This window comes from Carettochelys insculpta, chromosome 10 (genome assembly GCF_033958435.1).
Source record: "Carettochelys insculpta isolate YL-2023 chromosome 10, ASM3395843v1, whole genome shotgun sequence".
Lineage (NCBI taxonomy): Eukaryota > Metazoa > Chordata > Testudines > Carettochelyidae > Carettochelys > Carettochelys insculpta.
Genome location: NC_134146.1, coordinates 36324705 through 36344541, shown reverse-complemented (window position 1 = coordinate 36344541; position 19837 = coordinate 36324705). Strand labels below are relative to the sequence as shown.

General features: G+C 42.3%; 1 pseudogene; it reads right to left on the bottom strand.

Moving 5' to 3' along the window:
* The window catches only part of LOC142018657 (uncharacterized), a 269306-nt pseudogene that overhangs the window by 24531 nt on the left and 224938 nt on the right, over positions 1-19837 (bottom strand).

Here is a 19837-nt window from a genome sequence, read left to right as displayed (position 1 = left end):
TCCTCTCTAACCACTAGTTACCACTGGTGCTCTGTCGAATGAAGAGAAGGTCTAAGATCAAACTGAAGGACAGAATGTGACTCGATGTCCTGGAGAGAGCACGTGCGCGCGCGCGAGAGAGAGCTAAAGTTTCAGACAGAATAGTCAATGCAAGTGAAAAAGATACCCTTGGGAGCTGAAATGGGCAGCCACAGCTAGAGAATGATTAATGAAATACAGGAAACATTAATTAATAAGATGGTTATGGGAGAACTTAGATTTACTATCTGTCAAATCAGAGAAAGTAGCCTTCCTACCAACATCGCACCGGTCCCCAATCCATCCTGGGTGGCAGTTGCATTTCCCTGAACATCAGTCACAAATTCCACCATTGCCCCAGCTACAGGTCTGCTCACAGCCTGCTCCATGCTTTCCATCCTCACACTCTCAGTCAGAGCAGAATATTACTAGAAGCATAAATGAATGAAAATAAATGGAGTACAGGATGGAATTTACCTAATTCACAGGCTATTCCAGTCCAGTCCTTGGGACAAATGCATTGCTCAGTCACAGGATCACAGGACACCTGACTGTGACAGATACAATGCTGTAAACAGTTTGTGTCATATAAACCTGAAGGACAGGCTGTAAACAAATTTAACAGCAGAGAACTCTTATTAAAAATGCAAACAAACTACAAGAATGGAAATCCATACCTGTATGGACTGTATCTCTGCAGAAATTTTGCTAATGATGACAGTCATGATACTCTATACTCTTTCTCCCTACAGTGTCCAGTATAAATGTCAATTCAATTAGGCATTTTGTGCAACATTCAGATTACAAAAAAACTAACAAAATGAAATCATGAACTATTTATAGTGCATGAATGCAATGAACTCTAAGTAGGAGAATATAAATTAAATAAATAGAACCTAACTCTATCTGGTGTTGTACTCCATCCAGTGTGACTGATTGTGCAGGTGGTGTAAGTCAGGTTTGGCTAAGAGTCACACAGGCTGACTCCATTTTGACTTATGTTGTGATTCTGATTCAACCAATGGAATAACATTAACATAAAACTGGTTCGAGAGAAGAATGAGGCCCCTACAGAATAGAATAGACTGCAGCATTTGAAATGTATTAATAGCTGATGTTTATTAATACAATGTCATCCACAGGCCATTGAGAGGACAGCAACGGGTTTACAAGGAAACTTGTTTAAGGATAAGTAAAGGAAGTGTTTAGTTTAATCTCTAAACAATCATCTTTATTCTTTCCCATCTTCATCTGTAATAGCAAGAGCTTGAATCTCCCCAGCTTTCTCTGCATGGATTAGGCTATGTACTGGTTCTGCTTTTTAATGGTTACTTTGTAGGACAGACAATTTTATATGTCTTTATCCACAGTAGGCTGATTAAATTAAAAATAGCCAAGCTATGAATGTCAAGTTATTCATATAGGCTGTGTCTACACGTGCCACTCCTTCTGGAAGCAGCATGGTAATGAACAGTACAGAAGATGCTAATGAGGAGCGGATGTAAATTTCCCAAACCTCATTAGCCTATGGGCACACGGTTCGGAATCCGGACGAAGCTCACATATTCAGATGTGTGGCCTGCAGGAAGATCCGGACTCCGAACCACTTGCCATATGCTAATAAGGCGCATAAAATTTACATCTGCTCCTCATTAGCATAGTGGCTCACTATCATGCCACTTCCAGAAGAAGTGGCATGTGTAGGCACAGTCATAATGAATTTCCCAATATGGGTCCTGGAACTAGAACTTGGAAACTAGCTCAAAGGGCAGAGGCTTGTTATTTAAGTTTTAAAGCGACAACTCTGTAAGTTGCTATTATCAATAGGTTCTAGGCCTTCAAATGGACTAGAGCCTACAAGATGACACTTACCCAACATTCCCTTCCCTTCCCAAATTATCAGAGAATCTGAACACACAACAGAATCCAAAATGCACAATAATGGAAAAGACCCATTTGTGTCAAAAATGTCTGATTTGATTTAGGGTAATTTTCACTGAAACAATGGTTGATTTACAGTTTATTAAAACAGAAGAAGAGAAACCACCAAAATCCCGCTTGTATTTGAGACCATTTCCTTAACAGAACCTTCACATTTGAGCCAATATTCAGTACGAGGGAAAGACTTGTGTGTCCTTACTTCTTCCTCCCTCGAGGAAATCAAAAGTGTGTGGAAAGTCTTTTTTGTTCTTAGATTTTAAAAGGGCTTTCAGCCTTCCTTAAAATACAAATAGCTACCATATTGCATTTGGTTCAACTACCAGTTCCAAAGGCAAGAGAAAACCTCCCCATGACTACATCACTGCCATATTTAGCACATTATATTTAGAGCAACCACAAACTAACAACTTGTAGGAATACAACTGCTGCATTGGGATGAGAGCACAGGCTACATTAGTGGTTCTGAATCACTTATGCACACAATCCAGACCTTCTGTTTTCAAACTGAAATAAGTCCAACAGGAGTAAACTGCATAAAAATTGATATTGCCTGGAGTTGAAGGGAATAGCTGATTTGACATTTTATCCCCTTTAGTCAAATCAGCTATTCCCTTCAACTCTCTGCTGTACACTTCACTTTGTAGTCCTTGTTTCAGCTTCTACTATACTTGTATGATAGCTAAGACAATGCAGTCCTGGCCCAGGCCTGAGTATTACAATAATATGAATAATAAAAATAATACTGTACTGGGTATGTGCAGACTTCTTCTAGCAGTGCACACACTTCATAAATATTAGTAGATACACAACATCCCTTATTTAGCATGGTTCTGTCTCTCAGAACATTATCTTTTACAAAATGTGCAGCTCATTTGTGTGTATGTTTAATTACCATACAGTGACGCTTGTACCAAAAAACACCCTTATTCAGCAATCACTGATATGAATTGTTGTAACAATAACTCAGTTACCAAAAGACCAATATTTGTCTGTTGTCTTGCTTAGGATAGATTACACTGAATAGCCATATTAGAAATTTAAAGAACTGTAATTCATGTTTTAAGTGTGTGTGTGTGTGGGTGTGTAGATGTGGCTAGGTTCCCTGGCCATGGCCAATTTTGCAGATATTTTGCAAGTCATTTTGTCAGAGGCTGGAAATGGGTGAGGGGGAGGGATGACCTGTTCTGTTCACCTTATCTGAGGCATCTGGCATTGGCCACTGTTGGAAGACAAGATACTGGGCTGGATGGACCTTTGGTATGCCCAGTATGGGTGTTTTTATGTTCTTGTGTTGTGTGTGTTGAAACGACATTTCTTTAAGTAGTTTGACAAAGTATTGTACAAAGTTGGTAATGAACTACTAACGAAAATCCCTGAGTAAGAAGTTTTGTTTACCCCTCTCTCATCTTCTTGCCACAGAAGTTAAGGTCTCACTGCACCTTGGTGGCAGGTAGTTCCTCTCCATCCTACTGTGCAAATACACATCCCAGTTACAGGATCACAGTGTGCTCCATTGTGACAATTACAAACATAACTGCAGCCTTCCTGTAACTGTCACCCTGGCAGGCTGCAGAGGACCATAAGGTGCAATTACACCACATCAAAGGAGACATCATAAAGAGCAAAATTCAGACAATAGCCAATTCAAGGGAAATCAGTAGAAAACTGGCTTCTTATGAAACACTGTTCATATCACACAGATGCACAAGTTCATACATTAAACAGGCCTAACACTAAATAATGTGGGCTTAAAAGACGTATCAACACATTCTGTAGAGATTTTTATCGAAGACTCAAATCACTTGGGTGATATATCATCCGTCATTCTCCTGTACCTCGGAATGTCTTTGTCTTGAACTAATGGTCCAGCAGAACAGCCAGCTTGACAAGCTGGTTATTTATTTGCAGCCTGGTAAGAGAACTGACAACTTCATTGTTTTAATTGTTCATTTTTCACAGTTCGATGCTTTAGCTCACCCAGAGCCTTATTCTCTGGTCAGAACGGAGTAGTATTTTCATCCCATGGGGTGAGCAGCTGGCTCTCAGGTGAAAACTTAACCCTGTATCTCACACGTATTCCTGTGCTTCAGCTCCATTTTTGTCCTCCGCTGGTGTTGCCTCCCATGGAAAAAATAGCATGACAGAATTTCTCAAATCTTCATCCTCATCTCTCTTTCTTTCTCTGTCTTTATATGGTGGTAAATAAGGTATACTGTCCCTTTGCTGCCCAGAGTAAAACTCAAGGTATTTTAAGGAAGAAAAGCAGGATTGTCCATATAGACAGCCAAAATAAAAGAATAAGATAGTTGCTTGCCTTAATGGAGGCTTCAATTTCATTGTATCAAGCTTGTTTTCCCCAGAGATAACAAACACCATTGACATTTCTGCTGAGAGGAAATAAAAAGGGTCTGATCCTGTGAAATGCCATTGCCCTTTCATCCCACTAACTTTCGCGTATAGCACTTCAGAGGATTGGACTCCATGTCTGACCTTTCATCAGGTCCCCAGCTCCTTATGGGGATGAAGGTGTAGTATTACATGAAGAACTCACTGGTGACAGAAAGAATAGAACTTCCTCCCCTTCAGTTGCGAATGCTGCAGCAGCATTTGGCCTATTCATAATCCTTAGCTTCTTGTCTGAGGCTTTTTAGAGTCCCAGTGTGATTTACATGGATGACATTTCACTTGTAGCTCCTTTTCAACGTTTTTTAAAAAATTCCACTTGGTCCCAACCACACCACTACCAAAGCCAGCCCTAGGACCCAGTTGCAATGTGGTTAAATTCAATATTGTAGTTGGAACCTAACTAATCATATCACTAAATTAAAGATTCAAAACCATCTGAATGACCTTCACCTGGACTACTGGGATAGATTAAAACTGTGTCCACAACATAAATGAGAACTATGTTATAAAAGGGTGTTATAAGCAGGTGTTAGGCACCCTGATTTAGTGTATATCAAACCCAGAGAATGGGTCTCACCAGAAGTTTACAATACATATGTACAAATGTTTTGTTATGCCTACAAATAGATAGATGGGATTTGTCAGTGAATTGGAAATTTCAAAATAAAAGACAGAACTTTTGGTGAGGAAAATTAAACATTCCTGTCTTTTGCTAGGAGTATATAGGCCTTCTTGCTTCACCTTTGGAGCAGCCTACTTAGTATTTGACTTGGAATGTTTTAAGATGGAAACAGCAACTGAAGTTACAACCTACATTTGCTCATTTCTCTACTGATGGACAGAGTGAACAGACCTGTCTTTTCATTTTTTGTGACCCATGTGAAGATACAAGTTTATAAACTACATTAGGTGGGTAGCTAAAATCAGTTCAAATCTCATAATGCCAGAATTATTTCTCAGCATCCTCATGCACTTGAAAACAAATGCAGCTCCTCCAGCTGTGAGAGCCAGCAGATTCCAGCAAATGCCAGTACAAATATGCAACACAGAACAAAAGTAAAGAGGCATGTGTGAACGGCCCCAGGAGAGCGGGGGTCAGAGTACACTCTGAAAGGCTTGGATTATACTATTTGGAGCAGTAGGACAAACAGTACAAAGGGTCCAAGTCTTAGAATCGTTTCCACCTCTTTTTTAGGTGGCTATTGTTTAAAAAAAATTACAGGTGGCCAACATCTCACCATTACCTGGGGGGTAGAATGGGGTTGGCTGCACACTCAGTGCAAAAGCAAGCTTGTGGATTCAGAACAGGATAGATTAATGTACCCACCTGCGTAGTGCTTGCTGCTCATGGCAACACGGTCACTGGAGCTGACTGGACATGCCTTCTAACTAGCTGACCATCCCACATCCTTTGTTGAAGCTGGGCAGGTGCACTCATCAGACATGCACTCTAGGTATCCTGGCTGTAGGAGGGATCCTGCCATTCTACTTGTGCAGAGCTGTGTGGAGCAGAAGCTTCTCATGACTTTTTTCCGTACCTCACTGTTTACAGGCAACATAGAAGGCAGGATTAATCAACCTTGAGGTACTAAATCTAGCATCTTCTACTGTGTCTATAGTAGAAATATCCCTTAGCTGAATCACCACTTCCCTCCTCAGGGAACTGTGCATCTCAATTTAAACTTCAAGAAATAAGCAAACTTTAAACATGACTGCTGCTATTAAATGTTGCTAGTGTTGGACTCAGAGTTGCCAGAGATTTCAAATTGTCTTCCAGCCAACTACTTCTTGGCAGAGTGAAAGAACAAGACAGGCCCATTTATTTAAGCCTCCTTGTTTACAATTTGTCTTCAGACAAGTTGCATCCTATCTTGTCAATAATTCTGACAGTGCGGAGAGCCCAGAAACTTGCTGGGCCCCTGGGCAAAGTGAGGGGGCTCCACTCCACACTCCCACCTTCTGTACTGCTGGGACCATGCCATGTGGTACTCCAGCAGTTATTTAAAGGGTCCAGGGCTTTGGTCACCACTGTTGGCTTGTGAGGCACCAGGACAGTTGTGTCCTTTGCCCTGCTTATGTTGGCAGGCTTGTCTGAAAGCTTATTCATCTGCACATTGGAATTTCTCTACGCCAACAGCTCTTCAAACTTCTGAGTCTTAGATCAAATCTATTTCTGTCTTAGGTAGGTTCCTCCAAATCTCATGCCTCTTCCTAGCATCAGAGGGATAGCCATGCTAATCTGTACCTGTGAAAACAAAGAGAGGTCCTGTGGCCTCTGATGAAGCAGGTCGTTGCCCACTAAAGCTTATGCTCCAATAAATCTGTTCATCTCTAAGATACTACAGGACTTCTCACTGTTTTCATCATTACCAAGGCTCTGAACAGCAGACCTGAGACAAATAGATATTTTGGAGCATAAGCATTCACGGACAAAGACCCGCTTCGCGCTTATGCTCCAAAATATGTTAGTACATAAGGTGCCACAGGACTTGCTGTTTGTTGAAGATACAGACTAACTCCACTACCTCTCTGATACTGCTATAAAAATAATCCTATCATCTGTGGTTAGATGACCTGGAAACAGGCCACTTTCATACATTATTAATTATTATTATTAGCAGCAACCTTTGGACAAACTTACAAAGTCATCTATGTAGCGTAAGACATCACTGGATTAGGATATATTGTTTAGCTAAGAGAGAAACAGGTCACCTCTTTGCATTGTAATATGACCTTACCTTCTGCAGGCCAAAGGAGTCTTAAAACCTTTGGTGTCTTGACTAGCACAAGGGATAAATCAAGAGAATAAACAGTTCATTTCTTATGTAATCCCAGTAGACCTTGCTAGGGAGATGAAGGGGGACATGCGAGGCCTATGACAAAGGGCCTAATTTCTCAATTGAATTTAATAAAATATGTAGGAACAAAGCTTCCCATTTTAAATACAGTTTACAGAGCAGTCAAGAGGGAAGCTGACAGACTGCTAACTTTGTGGATCTTTTGAAGGACAGTATAAATCGACTGCAACCAAGAAAGAAGCAACACCTCTGCTCCCAAACAGCACAGGCTTATTTCAATGGCACTATATTCCATGGAGCCTTTTGATTAACCTATAAAACACAGGTTAGCAAGAGAAGTTACCATTGACATGATGAATTTTAATATATTAAACTGAAGGTGAAAAAATCGGTCCAGGTGTTCGTAGGAAGAAAAGGAACAGGAGTGGTGGCACAGTAGGTTAGAACTGAGGGATTGAAAAGGAGGTGGGACGACAGCAAAAAGTCTCCACAGCATGCTCTCTGGAGTAAAAAGACTTGTCTGAACAGGGATGGGGGAGTTTGTGGGAAAGGCCATTGTGGAACCATGTACACCAAACAGTGGACCGATGCACCAGCGATCAATACATGGTCAGTCAATTTATTGCATCTGCTTAGACATGCTATATCAACCTCCAAGTGCTCTCTCCTGTTGACTCCAGTACTCCATCAAGATGAGAAGAGTAGCTCAAGTCAATGGGAGAGCAGCCCCCACTATGCTTACCACGTGCAAGACACTGATGTAGGTATGCTAACTTTAGTTAGGTGAATCTGGTAGCTGAATTTGCGTAGGTTAGATGGATGGAGGAGCGTAGTGTAGATCTGACTTTAGATATGAGGGAGGCAGTGAGAGCTTGTGTGTGAAGAGGGAATTACAAGAAAGAAGTGGGATGTGGTTAGGATAAAGGTAACAGGAGTAGTGGTGGCTGCATGTCCCATGACAGCAGTTCACTGTGTTTACTGAGCTGGAATAGGGCTTGGTCAAATCAGGCTGCATGGCTGGAAAGGCTGCACTCAAGTTTGGTCAATCGAGGAAAATGATACTCTTTCTTGACCAGTCCCCTAATTTCTGTGTGAAATAAATCGTAAACTTCTAGCTGAGAGAACCACGACACCCACGGGTCTAAAAAGCACCGTACAGGCCTTGATAAACAAGCATCAATTTATTGTATGCTGCTGCTGTAGAGGAATATAAATTTTTCTGAGCTCCACAGTGCTGGCTCCAGAGGATGATTCTACTGCGTTTTTGGAGTTAAATTATGGTTCTGTTGAAGTCATTGAGAATAGGATTCATTTCGGTTTGAAAGAGTAAAGCTTAAACGAAAAAATAATTTGGGAAAGAAAATACGGTCACTGCATTTTTCCAAAAGGGCTCAGTGATGCCTGCAAATGATGCTATGGAGATGAGGAAAGGAACTGACTTTCCATTAGGTTTTCTGGCAGATTTATCAGACGATCCAACAACAATGTACATTCCAAACAAAAACAAAGCAACCAACTCAGACTCTGAAGTGTTAAATGGGACAGTTCATTGTTACTGTTTGTGAAATTCTAGAAACTTACCTTTTTTGAAAGTGACTTTTCTAAAAATTAATTAAAAAACCCCCACACTACCCAAATAGTAAAACAATCCTGCTTTAATATTTTCCCACTGAGCACTTTTGTAATTTTTCCACTTTGAAATTGAAAATGTGATAAGACTCACCAGAAAAATAGCCCTTTAACATTTCATAGAAAAGTTCAGTTAGCATATGGTAGGACACAACTCTGCTACCTTAGAACAACTGGGACATGTTGTGAAACACAGTGTTTAATGTATTGCAGTGGAAGTGAAAGGAAATAACAGATTATTTGCATAAAAAACCCCACAACAGCCTGTTTCCATTTATGGCATCTCTGGAAAGTAGTGCGACTTATTTAACATATTAGGTTCTCCTACACTTAATAAAGGACAATTTTTAGAGTCAGGAAAAGAGGCATTTGTGAGTTTTGTTAGACATTTGCTGGGGTCATTGCTGTAATACATACGCTGGCCACACTTGTCTCCCACTCAGCTGGGAAGGCACTGGCATGTTCCTATGTTGTGGTTGCAGAGAACAGCATTCTTGCATTCACACACCTGGTGGCAGTCAAGTCTAAAAAATCCATCTGGACAAGCTGAAAATGGAAAAATGTGCTTTTTAAAAAGCAGCTCCCATTTCTTTACGCAACTGTCTGGTCAACAGCAAACTCCAGCTCTTAGCTTCTGGAAACTCTGTACCTGGGAAAACTCTTAGTTGGTGCCCTTTTTAGTTATACAGTCAATCTGAGATTATATTTGGGAGCCTGTGTCTCATTAAAGGTTAAATCTGAAAAGCCGTGAAAGCCACATGTGAGTCCCATTATTGTGCTTGCCCCACAATTTGAGGTACATGTAACCTGATTATTATTATTTTGCATAGATTACATTTTTGTACATATTGTTTCACAGGGAAATGCAGCTGAGCCTATAAACCAAAACCACAAGGCTGGAGAGCTAATGAACATGAACTGACACAAACCAGTGGTTATGTTGTTAAAAGGAGCAGTGGAACACAAAACACAACGGTCAATAGGCTAAGAAGAGGAACTACTTCCAGGTGCTAAGTGAGGTACATGGGGAGATAAGGAGGTTCTCAAGAGGTAAGGCAAATCTGTGTAATGCAAAGTCCCTGTCCCTTCTCCTTATCTTTAGACTTGGAGACATATGATCCAGTTGACTATCTTAGCATATTTCTAAGACAACAAATATCAGATATACATTTGCAGTGCCGCGGTCACAGGAGAATTTGCTCTCAGTTGATTCACACGAGTAGGCAAAGAACATCAAGAGTAACTAGCTAAATGTGGCAGAGCCTCTTTGGGGCATTGTAAAGATTCAGCAAATCTACTTGCATTAGTAAGGAGACCTTGCCCAACAAACTATCCGTGATTATCTCAGTTGTCAAGAGATTTCTAGTTCCATACTATGTTAAAAAGTACAACGTTAAAATAGTCAAACTCTCAAAAGTTAGAAAGGGGCAGAATTAAGGATGCCTGTGCTACTCCAATCCAGTCCCCTGGTGCATTTGCTTTACAGTAATCCCCCAGTATGCACAATTTCAATTTGCACTTATCGCACATTAATGTGAAGCCCCTGCTTCCCCCACCTGGGAGAAACTGCATTGTTGCTGTGTCTGTCTGCCTGTCCAGCTCCCCCAGCTGGAGAAGCCAGGAAGGCAGACAGCTCTGGAAGCTGGGGAGAAGCTGCGCCTGGCTTCTGCAAGCCCAGGGGAGACGGGAGCTAGGCTGTCGCCTGGTTCCCAGCTCCTGCCCCCTGACTTATCAGAAATTTGAGTTATGCAAGGGTGCGCAGGAACGCAACCCTCGTGTAACTCAGGGGACTACTGTATAATGAAGTTTTAATTATATGAACATGTACTACTTTTTCCACTGTATCCCTCCTTCATTTAGTGTACTGGAGGGACAGTGATACCTGAATGAGCAGCTGTGCAATATTTTGTTTTACCCACTTTTCTCAATGTTTGGCACTAGCCCATATTCACTGCACATATTTTAAACCCTACTCTGCATACAGAATTATTAAGTTTCTCATGAGCTTTTCTATTGTGTCTGTCACCAAAGCATCTGAGTGCTTAAGAAAAATTAATAAATTAAATTTGGCAACACCTCTGTAAGATGCACAGTATCATTCCACAAACATGTCTAAACTGAGGTCCCAAAATTGGTGGACACTTTTGATTTTAATCTCTCTGTGAGTTCATTCCCCATTGGTAAAATGAGATCAGTTTTGTGTACATAATTTTCAATGTACAAACAAATCCCTCCCTCCGCCCCAGAGAAAGTCCATCACGTGCAATCCACTAACAATGGAATGGATCATCAACATGGTTGGAACCTTCTGATCTACAGCACAGACTTCTATTACGTGAACTGAGCAACTGATATAAATAAGAGGTTGCTATCCTCTGTTTGGAGTAATCTCTAGAGGAAGATGAGAAACACTTGGGCAGTGAATTTCAAAGATGCCAGCACAGGAACTCTGAGCATCAGGAATCATATTTTCCCTTCCAAGTTCTAGAGGGGAGCGTTCTCTAGTGAACACACACATTTCTCCACTATTCCTTTCCAAATATAAACTCTTCTGCCTCTGTCTTAGTCCTATCTTTTCTCCACCACCTCAAGTCCATCTACCCCTGGTTCCTTTTTCCAGAGTCCTTACCTCACCAGCCCCAGCCCCAGCCCCAGCCCCAGCCCCAACACCTTGCTGGCCTTCTAGTTTTAGTCCCTGTCTCCTTGCCCCAACAGTCTCTGCTTCCCATGATCTGTTCCCACACCTTTACTGTCAATCCTATTCCCATCCATGTGCCACCACCGAGTCATGCCACTTCTTACCATCAGCCTTTATGTCCCACCTAATCCTTCTACTACTGCTGCAACTGAAAATGGGACCTTGTAAAAGTTTGTTGCTATCTATGATACAATGAAACACAATGCAACATCTGTAGACATCAGTGAACTAAAATAGAAAGTGAATGTAAGTCTTCTGTTGGCAAAAGGTAGTAGCAGCACAAATTTAAGGGGACTGTTGGCCTCTTACTAAAACTCAGTGGGGGGTTTTGGTTGGCTAGCTCCCAGTACTAAAAGGGGAAGGGTCCACTGGAAACCAGGGCCCTGAGACTGACAGTCCCCAGGGACAATGGAAAGAGGCCAACACTCCAGGTTAGCCTGATTGACAGGCTGGACATGCCAATGAGACAATTCGGAGGCTGCGTCCCATCTGCCATGTGAGCTGGGTTTTGGCTGGGTCTCTCTGAGAAGAGGAGAGAGGGCTAAGGAGCAGCTAAGAGAGGAGCTGTACTGAGAGGCAGACCTGCAGTGACAGCCAGAGCCACACACAGCCCAAGGAGCGCAGCTGTGCTGAGGGGCAGACCTGGTGAGAGAGCCAGAGGCTCATGAAGCCCAAAGAGCGCTGATCCTATGTTAAGAAGCAGACCTGCATGACCAGAGAGCTAAAGGGATCAGAGAAGCAATGCAAGGAGCTGGAGGCTGGCAAGGCAACATAGTCTGCAGCTGGGTGTGGTGAGCAGCTGGGTCCAGCAAAAGGGAGGGAGAGGCTCTGGGCAGGGAGACACCACAGCCAGGAGGCCTTGCTGGCCAGACTTGTAGAGGGATTGTAATTCCAACTAGGAGAAGGACCTTGCCGCTTAGAGCCTGCAGTCCTGTGGTCACTGCCTGAGCAAACATTCAACCTGCAGCTCCACCCCCACAGCACAACCAGGGCCTGAGAGGGAGCCTTAGGACTCATGAGGAACAGGCTGTGAACTGTGCTTACACTCAGCTCACCGCTGTTTGTGATGTCCCTGTGCTACAGAGTGGGACTGTTTGTTCTCTTTTAACCTTTCTCATTTTTCCTTATTCCTTTCTTTTTAATCAGCTGCTGTGTAATAAATTGTATTCACTTTGAACTGTATGAGGTGATCAGTGGCTCAGGAAAGCATCCAGTATGAAGAGGGAGCACCCTGGAGTGGGGACACTCTAGCCCCTGCCCTAAGTGACCATGAGGTTGAGGGTTCAGCCCCAGGAAACCTGGGCCCAACCTTGTTGGGATTTCAAGGACTCTGCTACTCAGGAAAGTGGCAGAGGAGCCCTCAGGGTCAGGGAGGCAATTGAATAAAGGAAGTGGGAGAGGGGACTCAGATCCTTTCACTGGCCTACTTCACTGAGGTAGTATAGAAGCCAGAAAAGTTCCCCACAATAGCGGGACCATTCACCCGCTTACACAAAGCCTAAATCTATGCAAAGCCTGCTTTGGAATTTCTGGGATGCTCACTTTGCCTTGGCAGTGGCAACTGGGGTTTTTTGAAAGCATGAACAGTTGGCTCATTTACTCCCAGTGGAACAGCAAATGTCTTCTTCAACATTGCATGAATGCTTTTTGAGACTTATTGTTTACATTTATGTCACAAAGTTCATGGAATTGGTGATACCCAGAGACACCCAGACATTGTAGTCTGGAGGATACAGGACTGGAGCTGTCAGCCAGCAGGAACCATAGAAGGGTTCCAATGATGGGACCGTGTAGGATTCCAGTGACAGCCCCATGTAGGTAGAGGATGGGCAGGATGTACTTGAGCAGTATCCCCATTTTCTCTTTGGAGAACAGGGTCACCCCACAGCTCCCAGTTGCTATGGGGACAACAGGAGGACCCCACAGCAGCTCCTAGGGAACACTTGAGATGCAGCAGCCTTGGGTGCTGGATCCCCCACTTCCAATTTTGTCATAGTTTTAGTAAAAATTCTGGACAACTCACAGCTTCCATTAATTTTGTCCGTGACCTACCTGCGACTTTTACTAAAAATATCTGTGAGAAAATCTCAGACTTACTTATTGTACCTTCCAAATAGGTGCTGTCTCAGAGAACTGGAGAAAGAGAAAATACATTGGTGTCAAACAATCAAAAAGGACTAACCAGCCTTGTACTTATTCTTATTGTTGGGTGAACTGTTATGAAGCTGCAAAGTAGAAATTATTGCAGGCAGTTTCAACTCTTAACTAAACCACTACATACTGCATAGTGCTGTTTATTCAGTTCCAGTAGTGTGCAGTAGCAAATACAGTTCTAGCACACAAGAAACAAATACTTTTCTGAGCTACTGAAAACAAGATCTTGCATTTCTGTCCCAGGCAGAGTTGGCACATTATGGCAGAAAAAAGGACATAGGTTCACCTGTCTGCCTGGGTTTACATGAAATGTAAGCATTGTAAACCAACACAACGAAAGTCTGTTTGAATACAATACCAATGTGAGGTTGTGAATCCAGAATATTTTCTTACGCTTCATGTAATCTAGTTATAAATGTCTCAGACACTTCTTCCTTCAGACCTTTTGCATGAATCCATAGTTACCATGGATTATATACCAGCGGTGAAAGCAAGTGAATAATTGTCTTTTTTAATAGATAGCCAAATCAAACAAAGTAAATGTGGTGTCTTTCTAACCTAACCTGAATTGTACCCTTTTTTCTACTCACCAAAAGGGAAACAACCAACCAACCCAAAAACCCAAAAAACCTCAAGCCCATTTATTCAGGTCAAATAAAATATTCTGAATGTCAGTTTGAACACGAAATGTCAAAATAGTTCATTTTGAAAGCACTGATATGAAACTTTAATGCTTCCTACATTTGTTTCCCTCCATTTTTTTGATCAAACTATTCACCGAGTTTGACCCAAAATCCTGAATAGTTTCAGGACACTGAAAAATGTACTTTTGTCAGCTTTACCATTTGCTGAACAAAATTGCCTAAGTGGAGTACTGTAAGGTCCCAACAGTTGTGAGTTTAAAGCTCATGAATTTAATTATTCACGAGTGGCCACTGCTTACCCAGGGGACCTGGCAGGAGCGCTGGCAGCCGCCACCTCTCCGAGGCCCTGGGCAGGAGCACTGGCAACTGCTGCTTTGCTGGGGCCCCAGGTGAATGATATTCATCGTTCGTAAAATTCAGCATTTGTGAAGGTTCTCAACACGGAACCCTCATGAATGTTGTGACCCTACTGTATTGTATTATTGCCATTAGACAATATCAGACTGCCCAGCTGGGAGCTGGGAGATCTTTTGGCGAATTATAAGAAAAATGCTGTTTTGAAAAAGGGCATTTTTCCATGTTATGGTTTTTAATTTTTCATGCATAAGTCTTAGGATTCATGTCTGTTTTTTGGATTCAGAAACTTTAAGACAGTAAAAAGAACTGGGCAATAAAAATAAGTGACAGGTAAGTTTTTTGTAAAGAGTCTGCACAAGGTTCACAAATTACCTCACAAGTTTCTCTAGAAGAACTGAAACTGTTTCTTTTCTTTTAACACTTCCTGGACAGAATGAAATAGGAAATATGTGCAATTTCCATGATTTCCTGACTCTTAAATATTCTGATAGCACAAAAGCTGCAAAGTGATTTCATTTCCACTAGAGGGCAATAGATGCACAAGTGATTAATCTGTCTCACTTGAAAACACACTTTTATCTCCTTAAACTAAATGATATTTCTGCATGTGAGACAAAATAAGATTTGATTTAATGATCATTGTCTGAAAAATTTTTTGACTAATCCACTTCAGATATTTCTGTAAAATGACAGGTAACTTGCACTTTATTTATACTGTATTCCAGCAAACATTTTTCAAAAAATTTCTACATAGCGTATGGTGTGAAAACAACATCACAAGAACGTGCAACAGATCGACTATAATATATGTACAAAACAATCCAAAATAACTGTTACTTTATGTTAGCAACTTACGAGGTGATAACAAATGCAGCGATAGACATTAATGTTAGAAGCACGTATCTCCTTAAGTAGATTATTGGAGGAGATGTCTTAGTCTTAAGATAATTTTATAAATGCCGTGGGGACAAAGAAAGAATTGAAAAGTGGGGCAACATTTTCTCCGTTCTAAAGCACCAAGACTTTCCTCAGAAAGGCTCCAATTCAATGAAGTTCTGAAGCTTAAGACAATAAATCTTAAGACAATAAATAGTTCCATCAAGTCACAAACTTCATGTTAGGCAAGTGCTTAACAACCCTTCTGATCTGGGCTATAATATTTAATTAGGGGGCCTCAGATCAGTTGGATGGTTTACCTAAATCAGGCACAATGATCTGTGAGGAATATCTGCCTAGAAATGAAAGGGCAAGGGGAGAGTTTACCTTCTTCACAAAAAGCTTCTGCCCAGCCAGTTGCAAAAGTATAAGCCCTACCGTCACAGGCAGCTCCATTCCGGCGCTGACAGCTGTTCTTACAATTTGGGCCAAAGGTTCCCATAGGACATCCTGGATAAAAAGAATAAAAGCTGGGTGTGGAGCTGAATCTGGCACAGATCTCTGTAGTCTAAGTAGTGATCGGTTTGCCATTCTAAAGTACTTCTTAACCTTTTCTGTTCACAAGTGGAGGACCAAGATTTATTTCTGTACCCTGAAGACAGCTAACCTTAGGTGTTCTCTTTGACAAGCTTGCTACTGATGGAAGTTTATGTTGCTTTATATTATGATATGTTTTTGGATAAAAAGAAGATCTAATGGATGCAGTCACTTCTGTATACTACACAGAAAAAACAACAAAGTCTACTGTTGCAGAAATCACAACAACCAAATTCCTAGTTTCTGGTTTAGGAATGCTTATTTGCCCAATGCTATGTCAGCTAATCTGCTGGGATGAGATTAAGCCATGCAAAATTCCTAACGTTGCCCTTAAAATCCTCTTTTGTCTCAACTTTTTTCTGCAATCGAGATTCCACAGAATAATCTATGTAAGTGAGAGAGAATATTAACAGGGTGACCTTCTCCAGAAAGCTCCAAATTGAAAGCTGTATGCCCTACTTACAGGATCTCCTTGGAAAAAAAATCAAGCCAAAACTGTACATCTGGGGCATGGATTAGAGACTTAGATTTTGACAGCAGTAATTGTTAGGCGTTTAAAGGAGAGGCTGGTATATCACTCTCTACCTCAGGGAAAAAAATACCACTTCAGCACGTAAATAATATCCTCCAGGACAACAGAAAAATCAAAGTAGAATAGGGGCAGCCAGCTAATATACGTTAGACACATTTTAAACAGAGTTGAAAGTAGGGCTTGCTTTGCCTAAACATTATAATGCAGGGTTTCTCTGAAAGTTTGTAGGTGTCCTGCTAACTTATTTTGAATTGAGTAGATGTCTGCAAGATTAAAAGAGAAGGATTTCAACATTTGTATCAATAAAGTCATTTTTAAGCAGTCTGGAAAATATCACAGAGCTCAAGAAACAATACAATGTGTCACCTTTGTGCTTTCAAAGATGAATTTGTAACTCAACGGCTCTCAAACAGGAGGTATGGGCCCCTTAGAAGGTCATGAGGTTATTAACTGACAATCATGAGCTGTCAGCCTCCACCCCAAACCATGGTTTGCCCACAGCATTTATAATAGTGATAAATATAAAAACATATTTTTTAATTTATAAGGGGGGGGTTACTTTATAAGAGGCTTGCAGCGTGAAAGGGGTCACCAGTACAAAAGTTTGAAAACCAGTGCTGTAAGAGGAATTACAACTCCTCTGATTTTTAGAGGAACTATTCAGCTTTCCAGCTGGCCAAAATAACAGGCAGTTGTCTTAACCTGAGGACTTCATGCTAGAAAAGGAATCCGCAAGTGGAGAGGAGTTGATATGCACTCTATGTCACTACTTCCCTGGGGGTGTGGCCAGCTGTCCATCTACACAGAAGCTCCCTTGAAATAGTTTCTTGGGGGTATGGTTAGTCTGTTGTAAGGCTTGGAAATGTAAATGTGGCTTAAAACCATGTTTGCTGCCTTAACCTCTGGTCTGAGGCTGAGCATAGCTGGACTAGACCAGAGAAGTTGGCCTTTATGTGTAAGTAGCTCTGCTTGTGTTTTATAGGCCAATTTACCACTGGTGCAGGAGCCAGAGCAGGGGACTGGGAAAATGTGGGGGAGGGCTCAGCCATGTGAGTGAGCTGCTAGAAATCAGGGCAGGGTGTGTGTGCAGGAGTCAGGGATAGGCAGCAGGAGTCTGCACAAGGGGCTGGGAGCAAGGAGGAGCTCTGGGGCTGGGTTTTGGAACAATGTACACTATTTGATAGCTGGCTCCCCCATTCCCCAGGCAGATAAAGGGCTGCAGCCTAATTGTTCAAATACCCCTTCCCAAACAACTCCTAAAACTTGATGGAAATCACTTATCTGGAAACCCAACTCTAACTGAAAAGTCAAACAAATAAACAGGGGATCCATGGTAAAAGTTCTTCCAATTTTAACTGATCATGCACCAGTTAGTAAAGTAACATGGGACTTTTTAAAAAAATATATTGATCAGTTTTCAGATAGTTACAGAACTCCAAAAGAATTATGTTGTAAAAATATTTCTCTCCCTTCTAAACCATTAACTCCTACACAAAGTAGGGCAGCCGAACTCCCTACCCCACCCTATTTCTCTCATCACCTCACCTTCTTCTACCTTCTCTTGAAGGTGGGGGGGGGGCTGTGACTCTGGCCTTTGAGAGAAGGTACAGGCAGAAAGAATGGGGCAGGGGGCTAGCTTCCACAAAGGGGGCTCCCAGACCCTTTTAAATTGCTTGAAGTCCTGGGCACTTGCCTGGCCCCCAATCTGTCAGTGGGCCAGGCTGAGCTTCTACCACATGCTCTGCCCCTAGGCCCCAGCCTGGAACTCCCCTCCTGTTGCCTCCCAAACTCTTCATCTCAGGCTCTACCTCAGAGCTTGCATTCCTAGCTGGAGCACCCTCATCCCATCTTATACCCCAGCTCTCTGTCCCAGCCCGGAGACCCTCTCCCATATTCTGAACCCTTTATTTTTGTGCTCACCACAGATCCTAGGGAGCCCCACAAACCCCAACAGTCCTGGCCTCCAGAACCATTCATCCAGCCCTACCAGCACTCTTCTGTGATTCAACTTCTTTGAGCCCTTCTTGTCTCTGCTCCCTTCTGAGCCCTGTCCCCGCATTTCATGGGACTCCTCCAAACCCATGATCCCCTCATCTAACCCCTGGCCTGGGTCCAGCTGCCCTTTACTCCAGAGACTTACCCGTTTGCTGCTGCATGTGGGTTGCCAAGCTAAGTGCAACCTCCCAGCAGCTGTCCCTGCTTTCCCCATCATAGGGCCCTTCCCCAATCCTGTTACCTGTCAGCAGTGTTGGGGGAGAGGGGAGTACCTGAGACACAGCCTCCTCTGTCTCTCTCAGGCAGTGTTAGCAAATAATGCACAGCCACCTGTTCCCCCTGCCTCTCCTGCACCCTTTTCCAGGGAGCTGGTGGCAACAGCATGTTTAAACAATCTGTTTAAAGAGCCTGCCAGCCTCCTCCAGCGTCTCTGGCTAGCACTTTAAGTAGACAGCCTCTGCTGCTTAAGGAGCTGTCTCTTTAAAATTCAGGTCCCTACTTTGCAACATATGGGACAATTAACCTGTTTTTTTTTTCAAAAGTCAGGACGCTCTCTAGGGAGCTAAAAGAAGGGACAGTCCCAGCTAAAATGGGACAGATGGTCACCCAAATTGTTGAACTTTTAGCTGTTCAAAGAAATGTCAAAAATAACCAGAAGGGGACTTTTTATTTATTTATTTTTTTACTTTGCAATGATAGCATCAGGAGCCACAAAGAAGTCCTTAAAGAGCCACATGTGGCTCTAGAGCCACTGGTTGCAGACACCTGGTTTAGGAGTGAGGCTCCTATCATTGTGGCATTCAAGTACTTTGGCAAGGATGCAAATGGGTAGAGCCCTGCACGGATACAAAACTGGTATCCACATCCACAAAAATGAGCCACAGATATCTGCATCCACAGCTGCAGATGTGAATACAGTGCAGATATAAAATGGACATCCACAGATTTGCAGGGCTCTAAAAATGGGTATATCCAAAATCATATACAGAATTTCATTCTCCTCCCTTTTTTAATTTGCCTTCTTCCTGGTGCTTCTCTCTCTCTGTCTGTCTCTCTCTCTTCATTTATGTCTTCCTCCTCCTCCACATGTATTACATAGTGAGTAACACAGATACTATTTCCGAACCAACCCATGTATCCTGAAGTAAAATATGGCAGCTGGACCTTGAAGTTGAATAATTTCAGCATCTAA